Consider the following 25295-nt stretch of genomic DNA (forward strand, 5'->3'; position numbering starts at 1 on the left):
GTCGCCTCCGCGGAGACGCGGGGAGGGGGGGGCGGATAATTTGGGGAAGGGAAAACTTGGCAGTTGGCAAATACTAATCACCGCTAACACAGGGCTATCTAATTTTGAGTTAATAGCCCGAACTCATTTTTATAAACTAGTATTACTCTAAAAACTTAGATCTCTTTTAGACTTTCCGGAGGCTTGGTGTTGTCGATAATGGTGTTTATGGAATATGTGTCAGGTGACTACCGCCATCCCAATCCAAGTGAAAAAAAAAAAAAACAAAACCTTCTCAAACAATATAAACCTTAATCTTTCAAGTTTCTTGGCTAACGAGGGCGAGGAAGCAGTTACACCTCTTTGGGAAGTGGCTGGTTTTCAAAAATCTTAGGGCAACAGCCCCGCCCTTCTGTTAGTGTACCTTGTTCATCATTACTGTCATTTAGAGGGAAGGTTATTATTAATTACAGAAAGCAAAGTCGTTTATAGCTTCCTTTGCTTCTCGAGAATTGTTTACGATTCTGTTTTTACTTAGTTAAGTTTTTTTTTATTCTCTGTTGCTCTCTACATCCGTTTGGCTGGCAGACCAAACAGTGCTCTGAATTGTGGTAATAGTGTTAAACGAATCTTTTGGATACTTGCTCATTTCATAGGCTGATGAGGGCTGTACTGGTACTTATGGAGCATGTGGTCCTGTACTTGGATCTTTTTAGATGGAATTTGAGGTGAAAAGGCAAGTTACTTTGCATTGATAGAGTTATTGGCAGAACTGAGTTTAGAACCCAGATGCCTGAATCCTAGTTCAGAGTATTATTTCAAGCTCTTTTCCTAATGAGTGTTGTTCTGAAAAGTGACGTTTAATTCGTGATGTAAGTCCTGTGTTTTTGCTGCATGTTTCTCTACTCTGTTGTTTACTCATACCATCAGGATACCACTAGTAATACCCAACATTTGTATGTTTTACAAGATGATTTCACATAAATTATAATTCTCACAGTAACTGTAGAGGTAGATATTATTATACTCCTTATTTTACAAATTAGAAAGCTGAGGTCTGGAAATGTTAAGTGGTCATCCAGCTACTAGGAAGCAGAGCCAGAACTGGAGCCCAGATTTCATGTCTTTGTTTTTTTTACTCTTCCTACATTTATGGCAGCAAATCTTTATCACAGGTAAGTTGTATTTATTCCTGTGGAATAAGAAAGCAATTAAATCCAGTTTGTCAATATAAAAAGAGATCCAGTTTTCAAGAAAATATAAATCTTAATATAGTTGAGATAATGATCTTTTTATTTTCATTCTACTTCTGAGTTAAGTCATTGAACAAAAGATTTGGCTAAGAGTGCAACAGGGAAAGTCAATGTGTGAGTGTAGGAGATATATCCCAGATAATTGCAGTTTGAAATTGGAGACTTAATGGAATTTGGCACCTATTTGGGACAGACTGTAGCTTGAGTAAAGTCGGAGCTATAAAGTTAAGTTCCAGTAGAGTATTGACATTTCCTAAATTAACTGCTGTATTCCTTAGTTATAGAGGTGAGGGAACGGTTCATACATCTTGGGCGTAAAAGGTTTTTACATCTGGGTGACTTGGTCTAAATTAAGAGGCCACACGTGTCAGGTATTTTGTAGGGTCTGGCTTCCTTGGTTTGAAGACAAAACTAATTAAAAAAAACACTTTTGCTTTTTATTTATGGGCTTTTAAAAAATGAAGCATATGCTGTATATAAACACTTAAAATATCCTTAAGAACCTTCAAATAGAGAATATTGTGCTTTCAAACTCCCTGCCTTGTCAGTGGAGGAGGTCCATAAGAGAGATTACTGTGCTTCCGTAGTCTTATTTTTATTTATTTAAAAATTTTTATTTTATTATTATTTTTTTTAAAAGTACATTTATTTTGAGAAAGACAGAGACAGTGCTGGTGGGCAGGGACAGAGAGATTGGGAGAGAGAATTCCAAGTAGGGTCTGCACTGTCAGCACAGGCTTGAACCCAGGAAGCTGTGAGATCATGGCCTGAGCTGAAACCAAGAGTCGGGCGCTTAACCCATTGAGCCACTCAGGTGCCCCTACGAATCTTTAATTCTAGTGTAGTTAACATAGTGTTATACTTGTTTCAGGTGTACAAAGTAGTGATTCAGCAGTTCCATATATCACTCAATGTTCATCAAGATAAGTATACTCTTAATCCCCTTCACCTATTTTACCCATCCCCCCCCCCCCCCCCCGCACTCACATGCCCAGTAAACATGTTTGTTCTCTGTAGTTAAGAGCCTATTTTTTGGTTTGTCTCTTTTTACACTTCGGTAGTTTCAGAACAGTAGTTCTGAACCAGGGACAATTTTTTCCTTCTGGCGATAATGTCTGGAGACACTTTTGGTTGTCACAAATAGGGGGAGAGGATACTGGCCTCTAGTGGGTAGCAGAAATGCTGCTATATATCTTACATTGCACAAGATAATCCATCACAACAATGTTCTAGCTCTAAATGTCTATAGTGCTGAGGTTTAGAAACCTTGTCAGGATATGGAGTGCAAGATAGACCTCCAAATGTTGTACTTGTTATGGAAAGAGCCCAAATGTCGATTGACTGATGCATGGATAAAGAAGATGTGGTATATATACACAATGGAATATTACTCAGCCATAGAAAAGAATGAAATCTTGCTATTTGCAACGACGTGGTTGGAGCTAGAGCGTGTTATGCTAAGCAAAATAAGTCATTCGGAGAGAGACAAATAGCATATGATTTCACTCATCTGTGGAATTTAAGAAACAAAACCGATGAACATAGGGGAAAGAAAGAAAAAGAGGGAGACAAACCATAAAAGAGACTCTTAATTATGGAAAACAAACAGGATTGCTTTAGGGGAGGTGGGCAGGGGTGGGGGATGGACTAAATGGGTGATGTGTATTAAGGAGAGCACTTGTGATGAGCACTGAGTATTGTATGTAAGTGGTGAATCACTAAATTCTCCTGAAACTAATATTATACTCTATCTTAGCTAACTAGAATTTAAATAAAAACTTGAAATATAAAAAAACAAAACAAGAACCACAAATGTTGTACTTTGTTCTTTTTTTAATGTTTTATCTTTGAGAGAGAATGCACGTGTGATGCATGCTCACTCACAGGAGAGGGGCAGAGAGAGGGAGACAGAGGATCCCAAGTGGCTCTGTGCTGACAGCAGAGAGCGCCCAGCACAGGGCTTGAACTCACAAACCATGAGATCATAACCTGAGCTGAAGTTGGACGCTTAACCTACTGAGCCACCCAGGCACCCCTTGGTTCTAGTATATTAATTAATTGAATAAAATATTTTGTATCTTTAAATGGTTACAGTTTTATTTTGCTTGAAATATGGTTAATGTAATTCCTTAGAAAATGAATGGGAGAAAGTAGAGTGACAAAAGCTGTAAGACATCTTAGAGGGCCACCAATCAGGTACCTTATATTGTAGATGAAAGGGTCATTTCAAATCATTTCTAAAGTAGGGGCAAGTTTGCAAAGTGGGCATTGCCAATGACACAGGATTTTTATTTTTGTTTGGTCCCATCTGAACTATATTTTTAACCCTTAAAATGAACTGCTGTTCGTTCAGGGTATTTGTAGAGAATTCAGTGCATCCAAATATATGAGAACATAATTTAAAGATACAATCTAAAACTTTGCTCTGGCATGTGTTTGCTTGGGACACATAAGACAATTCCAGATGAATTTGTAGAACTTGACTCTGAAGGATTTATATTTAAATTTGCTGTGTTTATTGATATTGCTATATATTTTATTTGTAGGAACTGGAAGTTAGAGTTTTTAAAAAATAGAAATTAAGCCTTGTCTAGTTTCTAAAGTTTTATCCTCTCCCCCCACCCCTTTTTTTCAAATAAAAGCCTTAAGATAATGATACTAAGTTAGCATATATAAAGTAGCTAACATAAGACCTGCATATATTGGATATTGACTAAATGTTAATTTCTTCTGTGGCAAGGTAACAGTTCAGTCTTAATGATTTAAAAATAAAAAGAGTGCTTATTCAGCTGATAAATATATTGACTATTGTTAGATCATTCTTTCTAACAGTTTTATTGAAGTATAACTGGTGTATAATAAATTGCACATATTCAAAACATTTTATTTGAAATGAATAATTTTGATATATATACCTTGTGAAGCCATTATGACAATTAAGATTAGGAACATACTCAGATATTCCAGGTAGCAAATATATCTATAGCCTCCCAAAATTTCCTTTTGCTCCTTTGTAATCCCTTTCTCCCGCCCCTGCATGCAACCCCTTGCCTCCTTTCCCTGGGTGAAACTGTGTGTGTGTGTGTGTGTGTGTGTGTGTGTGTGTGTGTGTGTATGGAATTATACAGTATTTACTTTTTTGTTGGGTTTCTTTTATTCAGCCTTATTTGAAATCCATCTCTCGTTTGTGGTGTGTCAGGAATATATTGCTTTTGTTGTTGACTAGTATTCCATTGTAAAGACATGCCACAATTTGATTATCCATTTACTTGTTGATATGTGAGTTTGCAGTTTGGGGCTATTACACATAAAACTGCTGTGAGATGTACTTGTTTATAGACACCTGCTTTCTTCTCTCTTGGATAAATACCTAGAAATGGAGTGGCTGGAGCATATAACAGTTGTGTGTTTATTGCCATACTGTTTTTTACGATTTTACATTTTTACTAGCAGGGTATGAGGATGATTTCCTCCACATATGTACCAACACTACTTTACTTGGTATGGCCAGTCTTCTTAATTTCAACCACTATAATAAGTATATAGTGGTTATAATTAAGTGTTTCTTTGATATCTAATAATACTGTGCTTTTTAAAATGTGTTTATTTGCTATTGTATAACTTATTTGAAGTGTCTGTTCAAATTTTTCATTTATTTTTAAGTTGAATCGTTTGCTTTCATTCAGTTTTGAAAATTCTTTATATTTTTTGGATACAAGTACTTTATCATATGTGTGATTTGCAGAGCTTTTTTTTCTTTTATTTTTGAAAAATGTTTATTTTTGAGAGAGAGAGAACACAAGCAGAGAAGGGGCAGAGAGAGAGGGAGACACAGAATTCCAAGTAGGCTCCAGGCTCCCAGCTGTCAGCACAGAGCCTGATGCAGGGCTCGAACTCACAAACCGTGAAGATCATGACCTGAGCCAAAGTCAGATGCTTAACCGACTGAGCCACTCCAGTGCGCCTACAGAGCTTTTTTTTTTTTTTTTTTTTTTTTTTTTTTTTAACAGTCTTTGGATTGTTTTTCTTAACATCTTTGATTAGGTCTATGTATCAATTTTGTCTTTTATGGTTTATGCTTTTGGTTTTTATAGTTTATGTTTTATCCAAAATCTTTGCCTAAGCCAAAGTCACAAAGAATTTCTCCTATCCTTTCTTCAAGAAATTTGATAATTTCAGGGGTGCCTGGGTGGCTCAGTCAGTTAAGCATCCAACTTCAGCTCAGGTCATGATCTCTTGGTCTGTGAGTCCTAGCGTGTGCTGGGCTCTCCATTGACAGCTCAGAGTGGAGCCTGTTTCAGATTCTGTGTCTCCCTCTCTGTTTACCCCTCCCCTGCTAGTGTTCTGTCTCTCAAAGATAAATAAACATTAAAAAAAAGTTATAACTTTGGGATCTATATTTAGATCTGTGATCCATCTTTTTTTTTTTAGATCCATGATCCATCTTGAGTTAACTTTGTAAATATGGTTTGAGATAGGATTGGCTTTTTTTTTTTTTTTTTTTTTTTTTTGGTGAATGGATGTCCAATTGCTCCGGAACTATTTTTTGAAAAAGACAGCCTTTTGTTCACTGAATTGCCCTTGCGCTTTTCCCAAAAGTCGTTCGTCTATATATACGAGGGTCTATTTCTGGACTTTCTATTTTGTTCCAGTGATCTATTTATTTGTGTTAGAGCCAGGACCCCTCCCTCTCCCTACACACGCACACAGACACAGACACAGGTTTTTGTTTGTTTGTTTTTTACGGTAACTTAATAAGTGGTGTTGTCCCTGCAACTTTGTTCTTCCTTTTTAGAGATTTTGGGGGGGGGGGGTTATGGGGTGTGGGGGCCATACCAGGTCCTTAACATTTCCATATGAGTTTTAAGATTATCTTGTCAGTTTCTTTAAAAAATAAATAAAAATTCCTGCTGGGATATTGATTCACAGTGTGGTGAATCTGTAGGTCTATTTGGGGAGAAAGTGACAATAATATTGAGTTCTCTAACTTATGAACAAGGTATATTTCTCCATTTATATACAGCTTTAATTTCTCTTGACAGTGTTTTGTAGTTTTTAACATATAGGTCTTACACATCTTTTGTTACTTATCCCTAAATATTTTCCACTTTGGATATTGTTGTAAGTGATACATTTATATCCATTTCTGGTTGTTCATTGCTAGTGTAAGGAAATACAATTTTTTTCAAAGTTTATTTATTTTTGAGAGAGAGACAGAGAGACAGAGTGTGGGTGGGGGAGGGGCAGAGACTGAGGGAAACAATCTGAAGCAGGCTCCAGGCTCTGAGTTGTCAGCACAGAGCCTGACTTGTGGCTTGAACTCACAAACTGTCACATCATGACCTGAGCCAAAGTCAGATGCTCAACTGACTGAGCCACCCAGGCGCCCCAGAAATACATTTTTTTTTTTTTTTAGTTTTTTTTTGTAATCTTTGCATCTGGTGTGGGGCTTGAACTCAGGACTGCAAGATTAGGAATCTCATGCTCTTCGGACTGAGCCATGCGGGCACCCCTGATTTTTTTGTGTGTTAAGCTTGTGTGCTGAAATCTTGCTAACTCATTTAGTTATTCTATATTAATTTTTATAGATTCCTTTGGATTTTTTACATAGTCTCATCTGTGAATAAAGACAGTTTTACTTCTTCCTTTCCAAATGTGGTTGCATTTATTTTTTCTTGGTTTGCTGAACTCACTAGAACCTCTAGTACAGTGTAGAGTAGAAGTGGTGAGAGTGGGCATCCTTGTATTGTTCTTGATCTTAAGGGAGGGTAAAGCAAACAATTTTTTTTTTTTTTTTTTCCACTCTTACTATACAATGTGATACCTTTAATTTATCATGTTGAGAGAGTTTCATTTTTACTGAGAGTTTGGATCAGGAATGGATGTTGGATTTGTTAAATGCCTTTTCTACTTCTTTTGAGATGAACAGGTTTTTTTTTTTTTTTTATTTGTTAATATGATGAATTAAAATTACTGATTTCAAATGTTAAATCAACTCTGCAGTCCTGGGATTAAATTTCACTTGGTCATGATGTATTGTCATTTTTATATATTGTTTGATTTGATATGCTAAAATTTTGTTTGTAATTTTTGTATTTATATTCATGAGAGATATTGGCCTGTACTTCTTTTATAATGTTTGTGGTTCTGATACCAGGTAGTGCTAGCCTTACTGAGAAATATTTATGTAGAATTGGTTTATTAAAAAACTTTTTTTTAGTTTATTTTTTGAGAGAGAGAGAGAGAGAGGGAGCATGAGCAGGGGAAGGGCAGAGAGAGAGACACACAGAATCTGAAGCAGGCTCCAGGCTCTGAGCTGTCAGCACAGAGCCCTACACAGGGCTCAGACTCACAGACCAAGAGATCATGACCTGAGCTGAAGTCAGATTCTTAACCGACTGAGCCACCCAGGCGCCCCGTAATTGGCTTTATTTTTAACTTAAGGTTTTGGTGGAATTCACCAGTGAAGCCATCTGGATCTGCAGTTTTCTTTGAGGGAATGTTTTTAACTACTTTAATAGAAAGATAGCTATTCAGGTTATCTATTTCTTCTTGAGTGGGCATTGGTAGTTTTTTTTTCAAGGAAATTTCATTTCATCTGAGTTGTCAAATTTATAGGCATAAAGTGGTTCATAATACTCCTTTATAATTCTTTTGATATCTGTAGAATCTGTGGTGATGTCACTTCTCTTTTTTTAAAAAAATTTAAAAAAAATTTTTTTTTAACGTTTATTTATTTTTGAGACAGAGAGAGACAGAGCATGAACAGGGGAGGGGCAGAGAGAGAGGGAGACACAGAATCGGAAGCAGGCTTCAGGCTCCGAGCCATCAGCCCAGAGCCCGACGCGGGGCTTGAACTCACGGATCGCGAGATCGTGACCTGAGTTGAAGTTGGACGCTTAACTGACTGAGCCACCCAGGCGCCCCTAAAAAAAATTTTTAATGTTTATTTCTGAGAGAGAGAGAGACAGACAGACAGACATTGCACGAACAGGGGAGGGGCAGAAAGAGAGGGAGACACAGAATCTGAAGCAGGCTCCAGGCTGTGAACTGTCGGCACAGAGCCTGATGTGGGGCTCTAACTCGTGAACTGCTAGATCATGACCTGAGCTGAAGTTGGATGCCCAACAGACTGAGCCACCCAGGCGCCCCTAATTTCACCTCTCTTAATCTTGATATTGATAATTTCTCTTTTTCTGATCAGTTTGACTAGAGGCTTCTCACTTTTATAAATCTAAAAGAACCAGCTTGTGGCCTTTACTGATTTTCTGTTTTTCTATTTTTATTTCATTGATCTCTGCTTTGATTTTGATTCTTTCTTTCTTTTTTTTTTCTTTTTTTTTTTTTTTTGGCTTAATTTTAGTTTCATTTGCTCTTATTCTAGTTCCTTAAAATGTAAATTGAGATTACTGATTTGAGACCCTTTTTTTCCACTGTAGGCATTTTATGATACAAATTTTTCCTAAGTAACATCTCACAAATTATGGCATTTTGTATTTACATTTTCAGTTAGGTCCAAAATACATTCTACCTTCCCTCTTGATTTCTTCTTTGATCCATTGGTCATTTACAATTGTGTTCTTTAGCTTCAAATATTTGTGGATTACTCAGATAGTGTTCTGTTATTGAATTCTACTTTAATTCCATTATAGTCAGGCAACGTGTTTTAGGACTTGATTTCTTTAAAATTGACTTGATAGTCCCAAATATGTTTTAACTTGATACATGTTCCATTTGCACTTGAAAACAATATGTATTCTGTTGGATTGAATGTTCTAAAATTGTTGTTCTAAAAATGTCAATTAGGACAAGTTGCTTGATAGTGTCGTTAAAGACTTCTATATCCTTGCTGAATTGCTGTCTGCTTGTTTTTATCAATATTGAGACTGAAGTTTCTGATTGTAATTGTGGGTTTGTCTATTTCTTTATGCACTTCTATCAGATTTTGTGTCATGTATTTTGAAGTTCTGTTATTAGGTACCAAGCGCTTAGGATTATTTTTTCCTCTTGATAAATTGATTTTCACCATTATGAAATGATTTTTTTTTAAGTTTATTTATTTTTGAGAGAGAGAGTGTGTGTGTGCATGGGAGGGGCAGAGAGAGAAGGAGAGAGAGAATCCCAAGCAGGCTCCGTACTGTCAGTGCAAAGCCCCACACAATACTTGAACTCACAAACCATGAGATCATGACCTGAGCTGAAATCAAGAGTCAGATGCTTAACTGACTAGACCACCTAGGCACCCCATGAAATGATCATTTTATGTCTGGTAATACTCTTTGCTTTGGAGATTGGTCTCATAATGAAAATGTTTGGAAGATGTACATTTTTTTTTCTTTGTCACTATGCTGTTTATTATATCCCCAGAACTTACTTATCTTACAACTGGAAATTTATACCTTTTGACCACTTTCACCCATTTTCCCCACCTCTTGCCTCTGGAGACCCCCATTCTTTTCTGTTTTTGTGAGTTTTTTTGTTTTTAGTTTTCACATATAACTGAAAACATATAGTATCTGTCTTTCCCTGACTTATTTCTCTTAATGCCTTCAAGGTCTATCTGTGTTGTAGCAAAAGGCAAGATTTTCTTTTTCTGTGTCTGAATAATATTCCATTGTGTACATATGTGTAGCGTGTATAGCGTGTATACCTATGTGTATACATGCGCAAACATTACATTTTCTTTATCCATTCGTCCTTTGGAACAACTTAAGTCATTTCCATGTCTTAGCTATTATAAATGCTGTAATGAACAAGGGGTGCAGATATCTCTTTGAGATATTGGTTTCATTTCCTTCAGATATATACCTAGAAGTGGAATTGCTAGATCATATGGTAGTTCTGTTTTTAATTAAAACAAATTTTTAATGTTTATTTGTTTTTGAAAGAGAATGTGAGCGGGGGAGGGACAGAGAGAGAGGGAGACACAGAATCCGAAGCAGGCTCTAGGCTCTGAGCTGTCAGCACAGAGCTCCATGCAGGGCTTGAGCTCATGAACCACAAGATCATGACCTGAGCTGAAGTCATACGCTTAACTGACTGAGCCACCCAGCCGCCCCTATTTTTAATTTTTTGAAGAACCACCCAACTGTTTTCCACAGTGGCTATACCAATTTACGTTCCCACCAACAGCATACAAGGGTTCCCTTTTTTCCACGTCCTTGCTAATATCTGTTTCTTTTTGATAATAGACATTCTAACGTGTGAGGTGATATCTCATTGTTTTTCATTTGGATTTCTCTGATGATTAGTGATGTTGCGTACCTTTTCACTTACCTGTTGGCCCTCTGTATGTCTTTGGGAAAATGTCTATTCAGATATTCTGTCCATTTTTTAATTGGATTGTTTATTGTTGTGCTATTGAGTTGTATGAATTCTTTATATATTTTGTATATTAACCTCTTATCAGTTACATGATTTGCAGATCTTTGCTCCAAATTCTGAGGGGTGCTTTTTCATTTTGTTGTTGCTTTCCCCTGTTATGCAGAAGCCTTTTAGTTTGATGTAATTTGGTTATTTTTGCTTTTATTGCCTTTACTTTTGTTGTCAAATCCAGTCATCAAGACCAATGTCAAGGAGAGGCACCTGGGTGGCTCAGTCAGCTGTCTGACTTAGGCACAGGTCATGATCTTGTGGTTCATGAGTTTGAGCCCTGCATCAGGCTCTGGGCTGACAGCTCAGAGCCTGGACCCTGCTTCAGATTCTGTGTCTCCTTCCCTCTCTCAGCCCATCCCCCGCTTGTACTCTCTCTCTTTCTTAAAATAAATAAACGTTAAAAAATTTAAAAAGACCAACCTCAAGAAGCTTACCACTTATATGCTTTTCTAGAAGTTTTGTGGTTTCAGATCTTAGTTCACATCTTCAATTTACTGTTAATTTTTGCATATTTTATAACATAGGGGTCCAGTTTCATTCTTTTGCATGTGGCTGTCCAGTTTCCCCAATACCATTTATTGAAGAGATTATCCTTTTTGTATTGTACATTCTTGGCTCCTTCGTTGTAAATTAATTGACCATTTATGTGGTGGTTTATTTCTGGGCTCTCAATTTTGTTCCATTGGTCTAGGTGTCTGTTTTTATGCAAATATTTACCATTTTGATTATTTTAGTTTTGTATTAGAATTTGAAATCAAGGAGTGTTGATGTCTCCAGGTTTGTTTTTGTTTCTCCTGATTGATTTGGCTGTTTGAGGTCCTTTGTGGTTCCATACAAATTTCAGGATTGTTTTTTGTATTTTTGTAAAAAATGCCATTGGAATTTTGATAGGGATTCCATTGAATTTTAGATAGCTTTGGGTACTGTGGACATTTTAACTATTCTTCTAATCCATGAGTCTGGAATCTTTCTGTTTATTTGTGTTTTCTTTGATTTCTTTCATCAGTGTCCTGTACTTTTTAGTGTACAGATCTTTCATCTCCTTGGTTAATTTTATTCCTAGGTAATTTTCTTTTTAATGGAGTTGTAAGTGGTTTTTTGGTTTTTGTTTGTTTTTTAAGTAAGCTCTACATCCAATGTGGGGTTTGAATTCACAACCCCAAGATCAAGTCACATGCTCTACTGATTGAGCCAGCTAGGCACCCCTGGGTTTATTTTCTTTCTTTCTTTCTTTTTTTTTTTTTTTTTAACATTTTTTTAATTTATTTTTGAGACAGGGAGAGACAGAGCATGAACGGGGGAGGGTCAGAGAGAGAGGGAGGCACAGAATCTGAAAGAGGCTCCAGGCTCTGAGCTGTCAACACAGAGCCCGACGCGGGGCTCGAACTCACGGACCGCGAGATCATGACCTGAGCTGAAGTCGGCCGCTTAACCGACTGAGCCACCCAGGCGCCCATATTTTCTAAATTTCTCTTTCTCATGGTTCATTGTTAGTATATAGAAAAGCAACTGGATTTTGTATATTGATTTTGTATCCTGCAACGTTGCTGAATTTATTAGTTTTAACGGTTTTTTGGTAGAGTCATTAAGGTTTCTTATGTTATCTGCAAATAGAAACAGTTTTATGTTTTTGTTTCAGATTTAGATGTCTCTTATTCTTTTTGCCTAATTGCTCTGGCTAAGACTTTCAATACTATGTCGTATAAAAGTGACAAGAGTGGGCATCTTGTCTTCTTTCTGATCTTAGAGGAAAATCTTTCAACTCTTCATCATTGAGTATGATGTCAACTGTGGACTTGTCATATACGGCCTTTATTATGTGCAGGTACATTTCTTCTATACCCAGTTGGTCGGGAGTTTTTATTATGCGTGGATGTTGAGTTTTGTCAAATGCATCTCAATAGATGATCACGTTGATTTTTATCCTTCATTTTGTTAATGTGGTGAATCACATTGATTTGTGGATGGTGGACTATCTTTGCAAGTTTGAAATAAATTCTACTTAATCATGGCTGTGATCCTTTTAGTGTATTGTTGAGTTTGGTGTATTCCTATTTTGTTGAGGATTTTTGCATCTATGTTATTTAGGGATATTGTCCTATAATTTTCTTCCCTTGCAGTGTCCTTGTCTTTTTTTTTTTTTTTTTAAATGTCACAGTAACACTGGCCTTGTAAAATGAGTTCGGAAGTATTCCCTCTTCTCTCTGAGAAAAGTTGGTAATTATCCTTTAAATGTTTGGTAGAGGGGGCGCCTGGGTGGCCCAGTTGGTTGAGCGTCCAAGTTTGGCTCAGGTCATGATCTCATGGCTTGTGAGTTCAAGCCCCGCATTGGGCTCTGTGCTGACAGCTGGGAGCCTGGAGCCTGTTTTGGATTGTGTGTCTCCCTGTCTCTCTGCCTCTCTCCCCCTTGTGCTCTGTCTCTTTCTCAAAAATAAATAAACATTAAAAAAAAAAAATGTTTGGTAGAATTCACCAGTGAGACCATCTGGTCCTGGACTTTTCTCCTGGAGAGGTGTTTGAATACTGACTCCATCTCCTTACTTGGAATTGTTCTGTCCAGATTCAGACCAATAAGTACTCATTTAGATATAGATGATGTACATTTAATGTCATTATTGATTTGGCTAAGTTTGAGCCTGTCTTGCTATTTGTTTTCTATTTGGCCTGTTGTTAGTTCTCTTTTTTCTATTATTTAAATAAATTTATGATTCTTTTAAAAATCTCCCTCGTTGATTTTTTAGTCATAATCTCCTACTTTATAATTTTAGTGATTGCTTTATGATTTATAATAAACATCTCTATCTTATCAGAGCTACTGTTAGGTGATATACCACTTACACCACTTCTCTTTTGTATGACAACTCTGTAAGAGTGTACTTTCATTTCTCCCCTCAGTCTTTATACTTTTCTGGTTATACTGTTGCTTATACATGTTGCTTTGCTTAAGCAAAATTTTTAAATTTATAATGTACTATAATATATTATTTTGTTTAAGCAGGTTTTTTTTTTTAATTTATTTTTGAGAGAGAGACAGAGACAGAGCACAAGTGTGGGAGGGGCAGATGGAGACGGAGATGCAGAGTCAGAAGCTAGCTCCAGGCTCTGTGCTGTGCTGACAGCTCAGAGCCTGATGCGGGGCTTGAACCTGTGAACTATGAGATAATGACCTGAGCTGAAGTCGGCGCTTAACTGACTCAGCTGTCCAGGCGCCCCTACGCAGTTATTTTTTAAGGATTTTTAATTATTATTACTTAAAGAATCATTGCCCATTGCTCCTCATTTCTTTGCAGAGATAGTTATTTCCCTCCTTCCAGTATCATTTCATTTCTGCCTGAAGGACTTCTTTAATGTTTATTTGTGATGATGAGGGTGTGTAGGTGATGAATTCTTTATGCTTTTGTTTGTGTGAAAAGTCTTTATTTTGCCTCTTTTTGGAAAGATACTTGGCTTTGTTTAGAATTCTATGTTGATGGCTTTTTTCCCTTTGTCCTTTAAACATTTTATTCCCCCTTCTTTTGTTTGTTTGTTTGTTTGTTTGTTTATTTATTTTTGAGAGAGAGACAGAGCATGAGTGGAGGAGGGGCAGAGAGAGAGGGAGACACAGAATCCAAAGCAGGCTCCAGGCTCTGAGCTGTCAGCACGGAACTCAATGAACCGTGAGATCATGACCTGAATTGAAGTCAGATGCGCAACGGACTGAGCCACCTATGCGGCTCCCAGCCCTCCCCCCGCCCCATCTTTTTGCTTGCTTTTTTTTTTTTAAGGTTTTATTTTTAAGTAATCTCTACACCCTACATGGGGCTCAAACCCACAACCCCGAGATCAAGAATCACATGCTTCATTGACTGAGCCAGCCAGGTGCCCCTTGCTTGCATTACTTTTGATAAATCTGCTGTCATCCTTACTCTGCAAGTAACATCATTTTTTTTCCTAGCTGTTTTTAAGATCTTCTCTTCCTCTGTTTTTGAGCAGTTGTACCGTGGTGTAGTTTTCTTAGTATTTCTTGGCTTTTGGGGTTCATTGAGCTTCTTAGCTTGCTTGAGTTTACATTTTCAGTAATTTTGATCATGTTTTCCTACTTCTTCCCCTCCTTTTTTGGAATTTCATTTATTAGTATATGAGAGAGTATTAATATTAGATTAGTATATTGGGAAAGTATTAGTAGTATATTAGAAGGTCTCTTGGCTTGAAAAGAACGGACATTCTTTTCATGTTGGGGGATTCTTTTTTCTCTGTTTTTTATCTTGGATACTTCCTATTGTTGTCTTCAAGTTCACTAGTATTCAGCTTTATGCAGTCTGCCATTAATCTTACTTAATTTTCATCTCAGATGTAGTTTTTATTTAGTTCATTTTGGGTATAGAATTATATCATTTGCATGTCTTTTTTTAACTTCTTGAACACATGGAATACAATTAAAGTAACTTGACATACTTCTGTGCTCATTCTAACCTCTGTCACTTCTGACAATTGATTATTGATTATTTTCCTTATCCTGGGAATAAGGAATCAATTATTTTGATTATTTTGGTTTTAATTGATTTATTTTAATCAATTGATTATTTTCCTTATCCTGGGTTTTTTTTCCTGCTTCTTTCTCTGCTACCAATCTTGGGATAGGTGATATTGTGAATTTGGCCTTCTTAGCTTTTGGGTATTTTTGTATTCCTATAAATTCTTAAGCTCTATTCTGGGATGCAATTAAATTACTTGAAAACAGTTTGAGCATTTCAAGTCTTGTTTTTATGATTTCTTGATGGATCTATCTGGGACTAATTATTACTTTTATGAGGCAACATTTTTCCAAGTATTCTGCTCAATGAATGCCCTGCAAATAGTGAGGTGTTTTTTTGTTTTTTTGTTTTTTTTTAGTTCAGCTCTTGGAAACAGGTGCTATTCTCAGTCTTGTGTGAGCATCTGTTACTGTTCTCTCAAATTCTTTCACATAGTTCTTTCTCTTAGGAAGTTTCCTTAATGATCATAAGGAAGGGGACTTTACCCAGTATACTGAGTTCTCACTGTGTGTGTCTCTTTCTTCTTTGGTGCTTTGCCTGTGAATTCTAATTATCTTCGTTTCCCTAGACTGTCAGCTGATAATCTCAATTTATGGATTCCACTGGCTCTGCCTAATTCCCTTTCTTCATTACCGTGGCCTTGAAACTCTTAAGTCAGTAAGCTGGAGCAGTCCCAACATACCTGTTGGTGTGCCATCTGTCAGGAATGACTTTCTTTACCTGATGTCCATACTTCCTTGAAAAAAACAACCCCACAAAAAACCCTAACATAAGTTTACAAGGCATTATACATCAGATGTTGATAATAAGAGGTTCTCTGAAATGAATGAGACTGAAAATTGGCTTTATACAAAGTAACTTGCTCCCCATTTTTTACTTTTTTGCATTTAGAGAAGAAATTTAGTATCAATTGATGACTGAAAAACACTTGTCTTTCTCCAGTCTGGATATATTAATGTTTTCCCAAGGAAAATTAGATTAAAATATCCTAAATCAGAAACGTAAAGAATATTCGGTAGGCATAAATGGTAATGTATAAGGACAGAAACAAGTACCATATGTTCATTAATTAAATAAGTTAAAAATGGTACAGATGAACTTTGAACTGATATGAGTGAAAATGTGTCATTGTAGGAGTCCTTGTGAATTGTAAACTGCTTATAAGAATAAATTGATTTGATAATTGAATATATTTTTAAGGGTTCGATATGCAAAGTTAGTAATTCTATATATATGACATTAGACTCTTTTTTATTCTTTAATTTGTATGTAGTCTTTAGTTCATATTCTTTGAGTCTTACTGATTTGAAAAATTAATTTGACCTAATTGAAATACTTTATCTTTGTGTATTTAGGAAGAAGTGATTTACTGAGCAGATTATTTACATAAATGTTACTGATTAATTTGGTTACTAAAATAAACTGTTTCAAATACTGTGAGCTGCCTCTGCATTAACATTTACTTTTTATTAAAAATTTTATTGCATCTAAATAATTTTACATGGCTTATAGGCCTTCATAAAACGTGGAATAGAATGCTTAGTGATAAAAAAGATAACTAAATAGCCACTACTTAAAGAAAGGAAACATTATCAGATTCTAGAAATGAGCTGATTAAAGATCTCAGGCATTGAATTTGGTTCTTAGGTTTCCTGGTGGCTAAAGTGAAAAGAGAAACATGTTGGGTTAAGTTTTCAGTGTCTTAAAAAAGAAAACGTACTTAAAAAAAAAAATTTTTTTTTTCTTGCATCTAAATTCAGTCACAGCTTATGTGTATATGTATGTGTGTTCATATATTATCTAACGTCTTTTCCTTTAGAAGGATCCTGTGATAGAAATAGATCTTGGAGAAAATAGGAAATAGGCATTAAGTATGTTTGTTAGATCTATTCTTTCTAATTTCACATGTCTATATAATCTGAATGAGTTTTTAATGTATTTCTGTAAATGGCATCATTCTTCAAGTTACTAAAACATGAAATTGATTTTTGACAATGTGGTAGAAAAATAAGTGGATGTAAGGGTAGCCCACAGACACCTCAAAGTCTTAAGTGTCCCTACCTACATATATGTATCTTTGTCTACCACAGTGTCTTCTTTAATTCTTGTTATCCCTCTCTGTTACTTTACATTTCAGCAATATTGAATGAGAAATTGCTTTCTGTGATACCTGTACCTTTGTTAATGATATTTGTTGTATTATATCTTCCCACCAATCACTCTTAACACCTGAAGGCTTCTGCTCTTCCTTTAAGGCTCATAGCTTTGGTGAAGACGTCCCCATCGGATGGGCATAGGAACTTTTCCTACACTGTGCTATTTACTTCTAGTAATTTGGTTATTTTATTACAGTGTATTCATTTGTATGACTATCTCTTAACCTTCCTGAGGGCAGAGGTATGTCTTTTCATCTTCATGTCTCTGGATATAGTATAATGTCTGGCATATAACAGGTGCTCAGTAAACATTATGTAGTTCAAGAATGAATATGTTAGGTATGAGAACAAAGTTGCTTTTTTGTGAACAATTTTCTTTCAATTGATGGTGGTAGAAAAAACATTTTAAGTCAATGTCCTGATTAGAAAGAGACTTTGGTTTTTCCCCATTGATGGGGAAAAATTGAGAGCTTTCCCCCTAAGGTCGGGAACATGAAAGAGATGTTCACTCTTACCACTGTTCAACATAGTACTGGAAGTCCTAGCCTCAGCAATCAGATGTCAAAGAGAAATAAAAGACATACAAATTGGCAAGGGAGAAGTCAAACTTTCACTCTTCGCAGATGACATGATACTCTACATGGAAAACCTGAAAGACTCCACCTAAAAACTGCTAGAACTGGTATGTGAATTCAAGAAAGTCTCAGGATGTAAAGTCAACATTCATAAATTGGTTGCATTTCTATACACCAATAATGAAGCAGAAGGGAAATCAAGGAATCGATCCCACTTACATTTGCACCAAACACCATAAGATACCTAGGCATAAAACTAACCAAAGAGGTAAAAGATCTGTAAGCTGAAAATTATAGAAAGCTTATGAAAGAAATTGAAGAAGGCACAAAGAAATGTAAAAATGTTCCATGCTCATGGATTGGAAGAACAGATATTGTTAAAATGTCTATACTACCCATGGTGCCTGGATGGCTCCGTTGGTTAAGTGTCTGATTTCGGGTTGGGTCATGATCTCGTGGTTCGTGGGTTCGAGCCCCATGTTGGGCTTTGTGCTGACAGCTCAGAGCCTGGAGCCTGCTTCAGATTCTTTGTCTCCCTCTCTCTCTGCCCCTCCCTTGTTCATGCTCTCTCTCTCAAAAATAAACATTAAAAAAAATGTCTATACTACCCAAAGCAATCTACACATTCAATGCAATCCCTATCAAAATACACTAGCATTCTTCAAGAACTAGAACAAATAATCCTAAAATTTGTTGGAACCAGAAAAGACCTCGAATAGCCAAAGTAATGTTGAAAAAAAAACAAAAAACAAACCGAAGCTGGAGGCATCACAATTCCAGACTTCAACCTGTATTACAAGGCTGTAATCATCAAGACAGTTTATGGTACTGGCACAAAAACAGACACACAGATCAATGGAACAGAATAGAGAACCCAGAAATGGACCCACAAATGTATGGCTAACTGATCTTCAACAAAGTAGGAATGAGTATCCATGGAAAAAAGACAGTCCCTTCACCAAATGGTGCTGGACAGTGACATGCAGAAGAATGAACCTGGACCACTTTTTTACACCATACACAGAATTAATTCAAATGGATGAAAGACCTAAATGTAAGACAGGAAACCATCAAAATCCTAGAGGAAAAAACAGGCAATAACCTCTTTGACCACAGCTGCGGCAACTTCTTACTAGACGTGTATCCAGAGGCAAGGGAAATAAAAACGAAAATGAGCTATTGGGACTTCATCAAGATACAAAGCTTCTGTATAGCCAAGGAAACAATCCATAAAACTAAAAGGCAACTGACTGAATTGGAGAAGCTATTTGCAAATAACATATCAGATAAAAGGTTAGTATCCAAAATCTAAGAAGAACGTACCAAATTCAATACCCAAAAAACAAACAATCCAGTGAATAAATGGGCAGGAGATGAGAACAGACACTTTTCCAAAGAAGACATCCAGGTGGCTAACAGACACATGAAAAGATGCTCATCAGATCATCATAGAAATACAAATCAAAACCACAATGAGATACTACCTCACACCTGACAGAATGGCTAAAATTAACAACTCAGGAAACAACAGATGTTGGTGAGGATGTGGAGAAAGGGGAACCTTTTTGCACTATTGGTGGGAATGCAAACTGGTGGCAGCTACTCTGGAGAACAGTATGGAAGTTCCTCAAAAAATTAGAAACAGCTACCCTATGACCCAGCAATTGTCCTACTAGGTATTTATCTGAAGGACACAAAAATGATGATTTGAAGGGGCACATGCCCCCTTATGTTTATAGCAGCATTGTCAACAATAGCCAGATTGTGGAAAGAGCCAGAATGTCCATTGACTGATGAATGGATAAAGATGTTGTATATATGTTTATATACATATATATACAAAGGAGTACTACTTGGTGATCAAAAAGAATGAAATCTTGCCATTTGCAACAAGGTAGGTGGAAGTAGAATGTATTCTGCTAAGTGAAATGTCAGGGAAAGGCAAATATATGATTTCACTCATGTGGAATTTAAGAAACAAGACAGATGAACATAGAAGGGAAGGAAAAAGCAGACAGAAAAAAAGGTAAGCAAACCATAAGAGACTCTTAAACACAGAGAACAAACTCAGGGTTGCTGGAGGGGAAGTAGAAGGGGGATGGGCTAAATGGGGCATTGAGGAAGGCACTTGTTGGGATGAGCACTGGGTGTTATTTGTAAGTGATGAATCACTGGATTCTACTCCTGAAGACAATATTACACTGTATGCTAACTAACTTGATTTTAAATAAGTAAATTAAAAAACACACACACACACACAAATGACAACCTGCAAAAAAAGAAAGAAAGAAAAAAGACCTTGGGTTGTCTTTAGTACCTGTGCAGAGAAATTGGTTCAGAACCTAAAGTCTGTATAATGTAAAAAATAAAAACAAAAACAGCACTTTAACTGAAAAATGTTTATGGCATTATGGCAGAAGTTACCAGATAATCTTCCCTCATTATTGAAAGAAATCTTCATGACTCTTACATAACATCTAATTTTTAGAAAACTTCTATCTGATAGCCCAACAATAACCACCCACATTTAATAGAATACATTGATCTGTAGATACCAGAGAGAAGATGAGTGAATGTAACGCAGAACATCAAGTTTGTGGCCCTAATCCGTCATCGCAGCCATAGGAGACGAATACAGATTTCTTAGTGTCTTGACCTTTTGCTCTTCCTTATGAATTTGGGAATCAGTTTGTTAAATCCCTAAATAATGTTTGGTAGGACTTTTTTTTATTGTATGGACTTGAATCTGTAGGTTTAATTTAGAAGAGGTTAACATTGGTAGGGTATCAATTCTTCCTATTACAAGGAGACTCCATTTATTTAGCCTCTTTATAAAGACTTGCACATCTTTTTTATAATTAAGAACAGTTACATTAAAAAAAGAGGTTAAATTTTAAAAGGAGGACTTCTGTTACAGAAGGATCTCATGTGACCACTTCATTAAATGGTGGTTTAGATAAAGATCAAGAAGAAAGAATGCTCATCTGCATAAAAAGTGATAAGTAGATCACTACTTTATAACAGAATTAATTAAAAATAGTTGGAATTCTTCATAAAATGGAAAGTAGTAAGGAAACCTATTTTATATTGGGATAGGAAAGCCCACTTTCAAAACTTACACCAGAATTAAAAATTGTCACAGAAATGATTAATAAATTTACCTGTTTATAACATTTTGTATTTCTAACAGTAAAACCTTTCATTAACAGAGTTAAAAGATAAACACCAAACTATGAAAATACTTGCAGCATGTTTAAGAGAGCTAATTTCTTAATTTATGCACTGTAAAATGTTTATGAAATTTGGAAAAGATTGTGATGTGTGTTATCGAGATATGTTACAAACAGACCTTCTTGGCGTGCCTGCTCCCTCCTCCACTCCTGCCTCCTCCTTCTGCTGCTCTCCTGGTGATGCTTGTGTGCTGGTTCCCTGAGGTACCAGGTGTCTCTCTTGTGAAGCAGCAGCGAAGGAGACTCTGGTGTTTACTGTGGCTGATGAAAAGCCCAAGGAAGGAGTAAAGACTGAGGACAACTATCATATTAATTTGAAGGTGACAGGGCAGGATGGTTCTATGAGGCAGTTTAAGATTAAGAGACATAAACCACTTAGTAAACTAATGAAAGCCTATTGTGAATGGCAGGGTTTGTCAGTAAGGCAGATTAGATTCTGATTTGATGGGCAGCCAGTCAATGAACCAGACAAGCCTGCACAGTTGGAAATGGAGGATGAAGGTACAATTGATGTGTTCCAGCAGCAGACAGCAGGCATCTACTAAAAAGAGAACTGGCTACCTTACTCCAGAACTCTGTTCCTCCAGACCACGACATTCTCAGGAAACCGCAATTTGGTTCTACCACATCCTGACTACCACAGTATAGTTTTCTCTGTTCTTTCATTTTGTATGTGTATGTGCATGAGTATATTGTATTTTTTAAATTAAATGGCCAATGGTATGTTTTGATTGGCATCAAATGAAGATGGGATGGGGAAAAATGCTGGTTCTGTGAAAATACCCCCTTTCTCCATTAGTGGTATGTTCATTCAGCTCTTATCTTTATATTCCAGTAAGTTATTTTTCTCTCAATGTTTAATAAAAAAAGAACAGCATAAAAATCCTTGCATACTTTATTCGAATGGCGAATTCTCATGTTTTTCTTTTATAACTATATGAAGCTGTTACATATAGGGCAATCTGTCTTTACATAGGGATAAGTTACTTTAAATGAATCCTAGATAGTTTTCCCTTCAAGTCAAGCTTCTTTCTTTCTTTCTTTCTTTCTTTCTTTCTTTCTTTCTTTCTTTCTTTCTTTCTTGTGTTCATTTTTGAGAGAAAGAGAGAAGCAAAGTGTGAGGAGGAGCAGAGAGAGAGGGAGACAAAATTGAAGCAGGCTCCAGGCTCTGAGCCATCAGCACAGAGCCCAATGCAGGGCTTGAATTCACAAACCATGATCATCACCTGAGCTGAAGTCAGACACTTAGTCGACTGAGCCACCCAGGCACCTTGAGTTTTGTTTTCTAAATAAACTTCTGTTTATTTAGAAGGGGTACGTAGGTGGCTCAGTTGGTTGAGCATCTGACTCTTGATTTTGGCTCAGGTCAAAATATCATGGTTGGTGAGATGAGCCCTGAGTTGGGCTCTGAGCTGACAGTGCAGAGCCTGCTTGGGATTCTCTCTCTCCCTATCTCTGTGCCCCCACCTTGCTGCTACACATGCACTCTCTAAAAATAAATAAACATTAAAAAAATTGTTTTTTTAAAAAAAGACCCTCATAATATTGCTGGTGGAATGTAAATTAGGTGGCATTTTGACTGTAAAGTATCAAAATTTTAAAAATGTACATATATGGGGCTCCTGGCTGGCTCAGCCAGTAGAACATGCAACTCTTGATCTTGGGGTTGTGAGTTTAAGCCCCATGTTGGGTGCACAGCCTACGTGAAATGAAAGGAAAGAAGAGGGAAATGGAAATGGAATGACACATGCATGTACATTGAAGCCAGCATTTTCATTTCTTAGAATTCTAAGAAGTGGTTACATGTGTAGGATCCACTGCAGTGTTTAGTGAAAAATTTCATTATTTGGAGATTACTTTTGGATTTTAGGTATAATACTACAGTTGAGTGTTAGGAGTCTCAGGAAGCGTTAGGATTCTAATAATAAATAAGTTGACTTTTTCACATGAACGCAAAGTATATTTCAGATATGTTTCTGTCACTTCACTATCTTTGAGAAGTTTTTTAAGGAGTGAACATTTTTATAGAAGCAGCTGTCATATTGGTAATGATAACTCGTATTTTTGACCACTTATATGTGGCAGGCCTTGGACAAAGCATTTCACATGTGTTACCTGACTTAATTCTTGTAACAGACTAGTGTGAGAGATAGTAATTAATCCCTAGAAACTTGAGTATTAAAAATCTAGTAAGTAGGGGGATATAGTGGAGAAAGTCAGAATATCCAGGTTCTGATCTCACCTATATTATTCACCTACTATTTTTGTAGATAATTTACATATCTTATAAAATTAAAATAATAACACTTCATGTATTATTGGAAGATTACATGAAAAAATGGATTTGAAGCACAAAATTTATGGGAAGAATTTAAAACATTATTTGAATTTTGATTGGAATGTTAAAAGTGATAAAATTAAAGATATTATGACCTATTCAAACTCAGTAAGAATTTGTTCTTGAGAAATAGAATACAAAACCCTGAATGATCTTTTTTTTAATTTTTATTTTAATTTTAATTAGTTAAGATACAGCGTCATGTTAGTTTCAGGTATACAATATAGTCATTCACCAATTTTAAGCAACACCAGTGCTCATCATGAGATGTGCATTCCTTGATCCCCATCACCTGTTTAACCCATCTACCCACCTACCTCTCCTCTGATAACCATAAGTTTGTTCTCTGTAGTGAAGAGTCTGTTTCTTCGTTTGTCTTTTATGTTCTTTGTTCATTTGTTTCTTAAATTCCACATATGAACGAAATCATAATGGTATTTGACTTTTTCTGACTGACTTATTTTGCTTAACATTCTACTTTTGAGCTCCATCCGTGTTGCAAATGGCCAAATGATAATGGTTTAGATTCTGTATTTTCAGTCTCTAAACTACTAAAAAGGGATAAATTAGAAAATTATTTATAAGTTACATTTTGGGGAAACAGGATTTGAATGAAAGGAAATTCATTGTTGGTATTTTAGTTCAGTTAAACACAAGGAAATCCTTAAATTGTGTTACCTAGCAACAGTACTCTTTCCTTCCCCACCCAAAACTATTTTGAAGTAAAATTGCTAGTAAAAGGTACATTTACCAAAAATATGTTGTCATTGAGTTCTTTTAAACCAGAAGGTTCAAAGTTCCCAATCACCTTTCCTTTTCCATCAGTTGTCTTTGGAGCCTTATAAAGGCAAGTTGATTGTTACAAGAAGCTGCTGCTCATAAACATGCTGTTTACTGTAAGATATCTTTAAGGAAAATAATTATGCCTCTGTGCTGTAACTTATTTCTTTAAAACTCTTTTGGGGGGGGCGCCTGGGTGGCGCAGTCGGTTAAGCGTCCGACTTCAGCCAGGTCAATATCTCGCGGTCCGTGAGTTCAAGCCCCGCGTCAGGCTCTGGGCTGATGGCTCAGAGCCTGGAGCCTGTTTCCGATTCTGTGTCTCCCTCTCTCTCTGCCCCTCCCCCATTCATGCTCTGTCTCTCTCTGTCCCAAAAATAAATAAAAAACGTTGAAAAAAAAATTAAAAAAAAACACAACTCTTTTGGGGCACCTGGGTGGCTCAGTCAGTTAAGCATCCGACTTTGGCTCAGGTCATGATCTCACAGTCTGTGGGTTTGAGCCCTGCGTCGGGTTCGATCTCATGGACTGTGAGTTTGAGCCCTGTGTCAGGCTCTGTGCTGCTAGCTCAGAGCCTGGATCCTACTTCAGATTCTATATCTCCCTCTCTTTCTGCCCCTCCTCTGCTCACTCTCTCTCTCTCAAAAATAAATAAACATTAAAAAAAATTAAAACTCCTTTGAAGATGATGGATTTGAGCAACCATTTGAATAAATATATAGTGCTTTGCTAGATTTCAGGCACCTGCAAAGGAATAAAGAGGTTGATGGCTCAATAAAAGAATCATGTCAAATATGAAATGAGTATAAAAGAGAAAGATGGTAGGAATTTGTAATAGCATTTACTTTCCTTTATTCATTGTAATACATTTTTCAAACATGCTTATGTTTATTTTCAGTATGCAAAAGGATGCCTTTGAGTGTAGGGAAGTGAGAAATTATTTTCTATTTGAGAGGTCTAGAACTGGATCCAGAATGATAGTAGCAATGTATTTTGATTGCTCTTCTATTTCTGACCACTCAACTAAAAGAAAGAGAGAGACATTATTTTATATAATAGCAGTATACTAAGAGCTAGCTAGTGTTTGATCCTGTAAAA

The 25295-nt window shown here is 36.4% G+C and overlaps 1 protein-coding gene and 1 pseudogene across 3 annotated transcripts in view; both read left to right on the forward strand.

Moving 5' to 3' along the window:
- Window positions 1–25295, forward strand: part of RALGAPA1 (Ral GTPase activating protein catalytic subunit alpha 1) — a 270966-nt gene that overhangs the window by 699 nt on the left and 244972 nt on the right. The gene's annotated exons all lie outside the window — the stretch shown is intronic.
- Window positions 199–23498, forward strand: LOC125909049 (small ubiquitin-related modifier 2-like; annotated as a pseudogene).

This window comes from Panthera uncia (assembly GCF_023721935.1).
Source record: "Panthera uncia isolate 11264 chromosome B3 unlocalized genomic scaffold, Puncia_PCG_1.0 HiC_scaffold_1, whole genome shotgun sequence".
Classification (NCBI taxonomy): domain Eukaryota; kingdom Metazoa; phylum Chordata; class Mammalia; order Carnivora; family Felidae; genus Panthera; species Panthera uncia.